The following is a 6,426-nucleotide window of genomic DNA, read 5'->3' on the forward strand; positions in this document are numbered from 1 at the left end:
GGAATTTTCTGGTTCTCACTATTGGCTGTTTGTGTTGTCCCACCATTCACTTTGAATGAGTTTGGGATTTGGCTGTTTGTCATTTTAGTACAACTCAAGTATAATCTGCTTTAAAAGACGGAAACATATCACAATACATAAGGCTTAACATTGAAAATTCCGAGTGCAGCAAAAGCACTTCAGAAACTGTTCCAAACTGCTTGGTGAACACCTGCAGTTTCTGTGGTGATGAAAAGACATTACAGTAATTGAATCTCCAGGACTATTTCCATTTTATTTATTTACTGATTTTCTTTTCAGTGAGTTTTGAGGCCCCACATTATAATGTTTTTTGTCACTCAGAGGTTTTTCATTGCAAGGAGTGACAAATCTGCTGCACTACAAAAATGTTTCATGAGAATAAAGCAACTGCCAGGTTATAACTAGTATTATTCTGGTATCAGTGCAGAGAAAAATGTTGCTCTAAAACACTAAGACTCACACAACTTTTACATGCTCCAAAATCAAGTTCCCAAACATATAAAATTAAGTGCCACTAGCCAATTCTTTGTAGCCAAGGTTATACATTGAGATAGAAGGTTATACATTGAAAGTAGGAGTAGGGCCGGGCATGGTGGCTCAAGCCTGTAATCCCAGCACTTTGGGAGGCCGAGACGGGTGGATCACGAGGTCAGGAGATCAAGACCATCCTGGCTAACACGGTGAAACCCCGTCTCTACTAAAAAATACAAAAAACTAGCTGGGCGAGGTGGCGGGCGCCTATAGTCCCAGCTACTCGGGAGGCTGAGGCAGGAGAATGGCGTAAACCTGGGAGGCGGAGCTTGCAGTGAGCTGAGATCCAGCCACTGCACTCCACTGCACTCCAGCCCGGGCACAGAGCAAGACTCCGTCTCAAAAAAAAAAAAGAAAGTAGGAGTAAAATTTATACTCCTTCCTCAGGGGGAAAAAAAGGCACGTTTGAAAAAATAGAAGCCCTTTTTATAATTTGAAGAAGTATATGAACCCCTGCATCTCAAGTTAAGATAAGAAAGTGGAGTCCATAAATGTTGGCTTCTCTTTTGAGGAACCTGATGATAAGGGTAGGGAAGAGATTGAACAGTAACCATTTGTTTTGGATAGAAACAGACTTAACCATACAATATGGAGAAGGAGCCAATAAAGAAAAATAATTTGAAGTTGCAGGCAAGGTAGATACACATGATGGAACAGGGCACGTCTCAGGAGGCACAAGGAAATGTGATCATGGCACAGGCAGATGGAATAGTGTGAATGGGAGAGAAATACTACATCTTCTGAGACAGGGAGAAAATAAGTGAAGAGCAGCATGACTGCAGATACGTTTATAGGTAGAAGAGAGAGATTTTTATATCATGCCTAACAACTTCATTTCTCAATGAAGGGGTATGAGGTTCTCTTCTAAGAGTGAAGAAGTTACGGTCGTATAAAGAGTGAAAACACAACTGACCCTTGAACAACATGGGTTTATGGGTTTGAACTGTGCAAGTCTACTGATATGTGGATATTTTCTGCCTCTGCCACACTTAAGATAGCAAGACCAACCCCACTTCTCTTCCTCCTCCTCCTCCTCAGCCTACCCAGTGTGAATACAAGGATAAAAACCTTTATGATGATCTACTTCCACTTAATGAATAGTAAATATATTTTCTCTTCTTTATGATTTTCTTTTTTTCTTCTTTTTTTTTTATTGTTATACTTTAAGTTCTAGGGTACATGTGCACAACGTGCAGGTTTGTTACATATGTATACGTGTGCCATGTTGGTGTGCTCCACCCATTAACTCGTCATTTACATTAGGTATATCTCCTAATGCTATCCTCCCCCCTTCCCTCTCCCCACAATAGGTCCCGGTGTGTGATGTTCCCCTTCCTGTGTCCAAGTGATCTCATTGTTCAGTTCCCACCTATGAGTGAGAACATATGGTGTTTGGTTTTCTGTTCTTGCGATAGTTTGCTGAGAATGATGGTTTCCAGCTGCATCCATGTCCCTACAAAGGACATGAACTCATCCTTTTTTATGGCCACATAGTATTCCATGGTGTATATGTGCCACATTATTTTCTTAATATTTTCTTTCCTCTAGCTTACTTTATTGTAAGGATCTAATACATATCCTTATATAATGCATTATGTAATATTTATTATAAGCATATAGCATAAAATATGTGTTAATCGACTGTTTATGTTGTCTGTAAGGCTTCTGGTCAACAGTGGGCTATTTGTAGTTAAGTTTTGAGGAGTCAAAAGTTATATACAGATTTTCAACTGCATGGGGGAGGAGGTCAGTGTCCCTAATGCCTGCATTGCTCAGGGGTCAACTGTAATGATAGTGGAGTAGTCATTGAGAGGATTCAGAAAAGGAGCTAATTCAGGTGAGAGAAAATTGACAAGTGACATTAAGTATCCAGATGAGGCTACAGATCATGGATTTGTACTGGTACCGACCTTCAGGGTTCCCTTCTTCCCCATATCCCCATGCCACCAGTACTTTCCAGCCATCTATTATAGGTGTGGAGAAAGCAGATTGCAACATTTATCTCAGGGTGTAGGTTTTGCTAGGTAAAAAGCTAAGCAAGGATGCAAGAGGTTTGGAAGAGTACTAATGAGATATTAGTTCAAAAATCAAGGCAGATATAATAAGGAAGAAAAGTAGAGTTACCTTCGAAGAAAATTGGTCATCCTAATCAAATAATTCTTGTGTTTCTCCCCACAAAATGGTATCTTCAGCTCTGACATCTCTCCTAAATTGTAGACCAACATTTTTTTCTTTTTTGCTGGGCACCTTCATTTGGATATCTCCCAAGCATTTCATAACTCTCAAATTTGAGATGAAGTCATTTTGCCTTTCAATGGCCCCTGTTTCTTTTGGTGGTATTGGTTATCCTCCTAATTACCCAGAACTGTGCTTCTCTTATCTCTCATAGCTAATCAATTGCTAAGTCCTTTTAGTTCCGTATACAGTTGTCTTTCTCCATTCCCACTGCTACTAACCCACAATCAGGCCTTCATTACTTGCCTAGACTGCTGCAATTATAGCCCTCCCAAGCAGCTCTCCTTGCCGTATGTCTCTTCATCAACTAGTCCATCCTTCCCTCTAGCTTTAAAAATCATCTCACTGAAGCTTAACTCTGATCAAGGCAGGCCTTTGTTCAGAAACTTAGTGACTTCCCAGCTCCTACCACATAATTTACATGATTTCAAGGCCCTTCACAAGTGGCCCCAACTTACCTATTCGCCTTATTTCTCTTTTATGTCTTTACATTATGTCCACTGACTGTTTCCCCCACAACCATCTTTAAAGGACTTGACCTATGCTTGAAATTTATTTTCTTTTCATATCTGACCCATTATAGCCTTCAAGATCCAGTTCTAATGTTACCAATTCCTTAGAAGCCTTCCTTAACACCCCACAGGCAGAAATAACACTTCCCTTGTATAAACCTCCTTGAGTAAGACCTCTCATTGGGACCTTCTGCTTGTTACACATTTATATAAAAATCTCATTTTCTTTACTATCCAATTTCTTCCAAAAGTGTAGTGAACAAGTATAACAAATAAACAGAACTACACAAACTTATTCAATTTGGAAATTTAACAGAGCTTCACATCCATTGTTTTCAGCACTGGCTATATATTAGAATTACATGGGGAGGCTTTAAAAAAAATACTAATGACTGATTCAAAGATTTTGATTCATTGGTCTTGGGTGGGGCATGGGCATAAGAATTTTTTAAGTTCCCCAAGTGATGCTAATTTGTGCAGACAGAATTGAGAACCACTGTCTTAATTATAGTGCACATTGGTGTGCTAAGCAGAGAAGTGCTAAATCAGTTGACTTAGCTGTGTATACCAGGGTTTGCTTGGTTAGAGGTACTTAGCTTTCTTCTAAAATCATTAATAGTGTTGAAAGGTTCCTCTTGACTATCACAAAGGAAGGATGAATTAGAAACAGCAGAATTGTTGGTTTTCATTTGCATGTTTTATTTGGTTATGACAGATTTCAAAAATTATTTGAAGAGTATATCCAAGTGGGTCTTTGAAAATTGTAAGATCTACTCATTTCTTAAAATGAATCAGACATGTGAACTAGTGTGGTCTAGTGGTTAGAAGTGTAGACTAGTGGGAGTACTTCTGGGGTTATTTGTTCATCTTTTACTGACTTACATGACCTTAAGAAAGTCACTTGAGCCCCAACACTTCCTGCAACTTCACAGGAAGGTTGAAGACCAACAAGTCAGTCTTATAAAAAAAAAAATTAACAAACTTGGAAATCACGATAGCTTCTTAGGTTTGACTGAGTTGTTGAGATCTTTCCTGCCACAAAGGGAACAACTAGGAAAGAACTGGCATTCAGGAAAAACTCTCTGTCTCCAATTTAGAAAGTTTCCCACCATCCATTTGAAAGTATCTGAATGTTTTAGCTGGACGTGTTGGTGCTTGCCTGTAGTCTCAGCTATTTGGGAGGCTGAGGTAGGAGGATTGTTTGAGCCCAGGAGTTCGAGGCTGCAGTGAGCTGTGATCGCACCACTGCACCTCAGCCTGGGTGACAGAGCCAGGCCATGTCCCTTAAAAAAGGGAATTTTAAATTTAGCCCTGACCTCCTGGCATTTGTTTCCTTGGCAGTTATAAAACCATGTTTACTGAAAACATATCAATAACAGCAGTTTAGCAAAGTACCACGAAGTAGTTACCTATGCATATGGCCCAGTCCATGTTATTTTATGGAAAAAGAACTCTTCAACAGGGTGACAGGTTCTTTCTGTGTGCCCTGGTAGCTATTGTGTTACTTTGGGGAGGAAGCCAAGGGCCACAGATGAGACAGATGGGTTCAGAGTCTCACTAATGGAGTTGAATCTTCTGCCTTTTCCTCAATAAGAAGCAAGGTAGATAGTTAATATTAAACATGAAATTGTAATTACTTTCATGCTAAGAAGCATGCAGTGTATATTGTATGTTTTATCTAACATACAGATAAAATTCCTTTTGAAAGTATATATCAGAATTTTTTTTCAATATCTGAGAGAGGCATTTTGCAAAATGTCTGGGGTTTGTATGGAACCCTGCAATTTCTGAAAATAGATGACATTTTGACCCTTTGTGTTGCCGGTCACAGCTCTTCATTACAGTTTTGATTGTATGGGTGTGCAAACAGGTATTTTGGTTTAATCCTTTATCATTTACCACTTGTTCACATAGAAAAGGGAAAAATCTCAAGTTTTAGAAGAAGATAAAATATGGGTAAGGTGACAGTTGTTACTGCCATGCAGGAAGAAAGTATTGGGGCCTGATAGATAAGCAAATAGACAAGATACCTTTGTGATAAAGGTCTCCACTTTTCGCACTCTTCTTAGCCAGTATGACCCTGGATAATTCCTTTACCCTCTCCAAAGCCTCAGGTACTTCAGCTTTCAAAAGGAAACTGACTGGATAGGTTGCACCTAAAACACATTTGGGAAAATTAAGTGTGATTTCCTCAAATATAACCATATAGCCTCCTAAAATAAGACTATGCTGTTAAACCTTATCTTTTAGATTCTTTACTTACCCAACCCATTATTAATTAGTGCCTCGTCTTTCCCAGAAGACTTTTGCTTTTGTTTGATTGTAAGTCTTCAAAGTGTCAGGTATTATAATACCCATTTGTTTTAAATGGTTAAAGTGATAAACATAGTGCCTGTGCATGTACACATTGAAGGTATGGCTGTTTGACAGAAATAGTCTTCCTACCTTCTCCTTCCCAGCCCTAACTTCTGAAGGGTGAAAGAGTGAGTGTTTAAAAAAATTTCTTTTAAGCCCAGTGTTATCTTTTAGCAGTCTTTACATCTTCATCACCTTTATGCATGGTAATCAGCAGAACAGGCTTCCCTACTGCAGCAGAACTCTGCATGAACCTAGTAATTTCTCAAATCTGTTAGGTACAGAAAAGTGTGTGGCCTTTCACTTCCTGTCCCTTCCTCCAACCCCAAACCATAGAGAAGCATGCTTTCTGGTGACATTTTATTCACATAGACATTCTCACAGCTCTTTATTCTGTAAGATTATGTTGAGTATGAGGAGTGTTGTTCCGTGTCATTTTACAACAGCCTACTCGTTTGATTTTGCAAATTTGGAAATAAATTATGAACACTTAGGAAAATCCTTCTATGAAAGAGTTATTAGTTCTGCCCAGTTTTGAAAGTCAGGTTTGGAGATACCTGTGCTCCAGATCATATTAGGCAGGTGCCTGATGTGATCTTCACACATATCACCTAGGATTATTCAGGAAAGGATAATTCAGATTGTGGAGCTACAGTATGGAGTTTCCAGTGGTTCAGTATGAGTGTAGTAAGCAAGACAGTAGGGACCAGAATGGGGAAGGCCACTTAAAAATCCAAGTTCATGGCTGGCTACAGTGGCTCACACCTGTAAT

Source organism: Rhinopithecus roxellana, chromosome 8 (assembly GCF_007565055.1).
Source record: "Rhinopithecus roxellana isolate Shanxi Qingling chromosome 8, ASM756505v1, whole genome shotgun sequence".
NCBI classification, from domain to species: Eukaryota; Metazoa; Chordata; class Mammalia; order Primates; family Cercopithecidae; genus Rhinopithecus; species Rhinopithecus roxellana.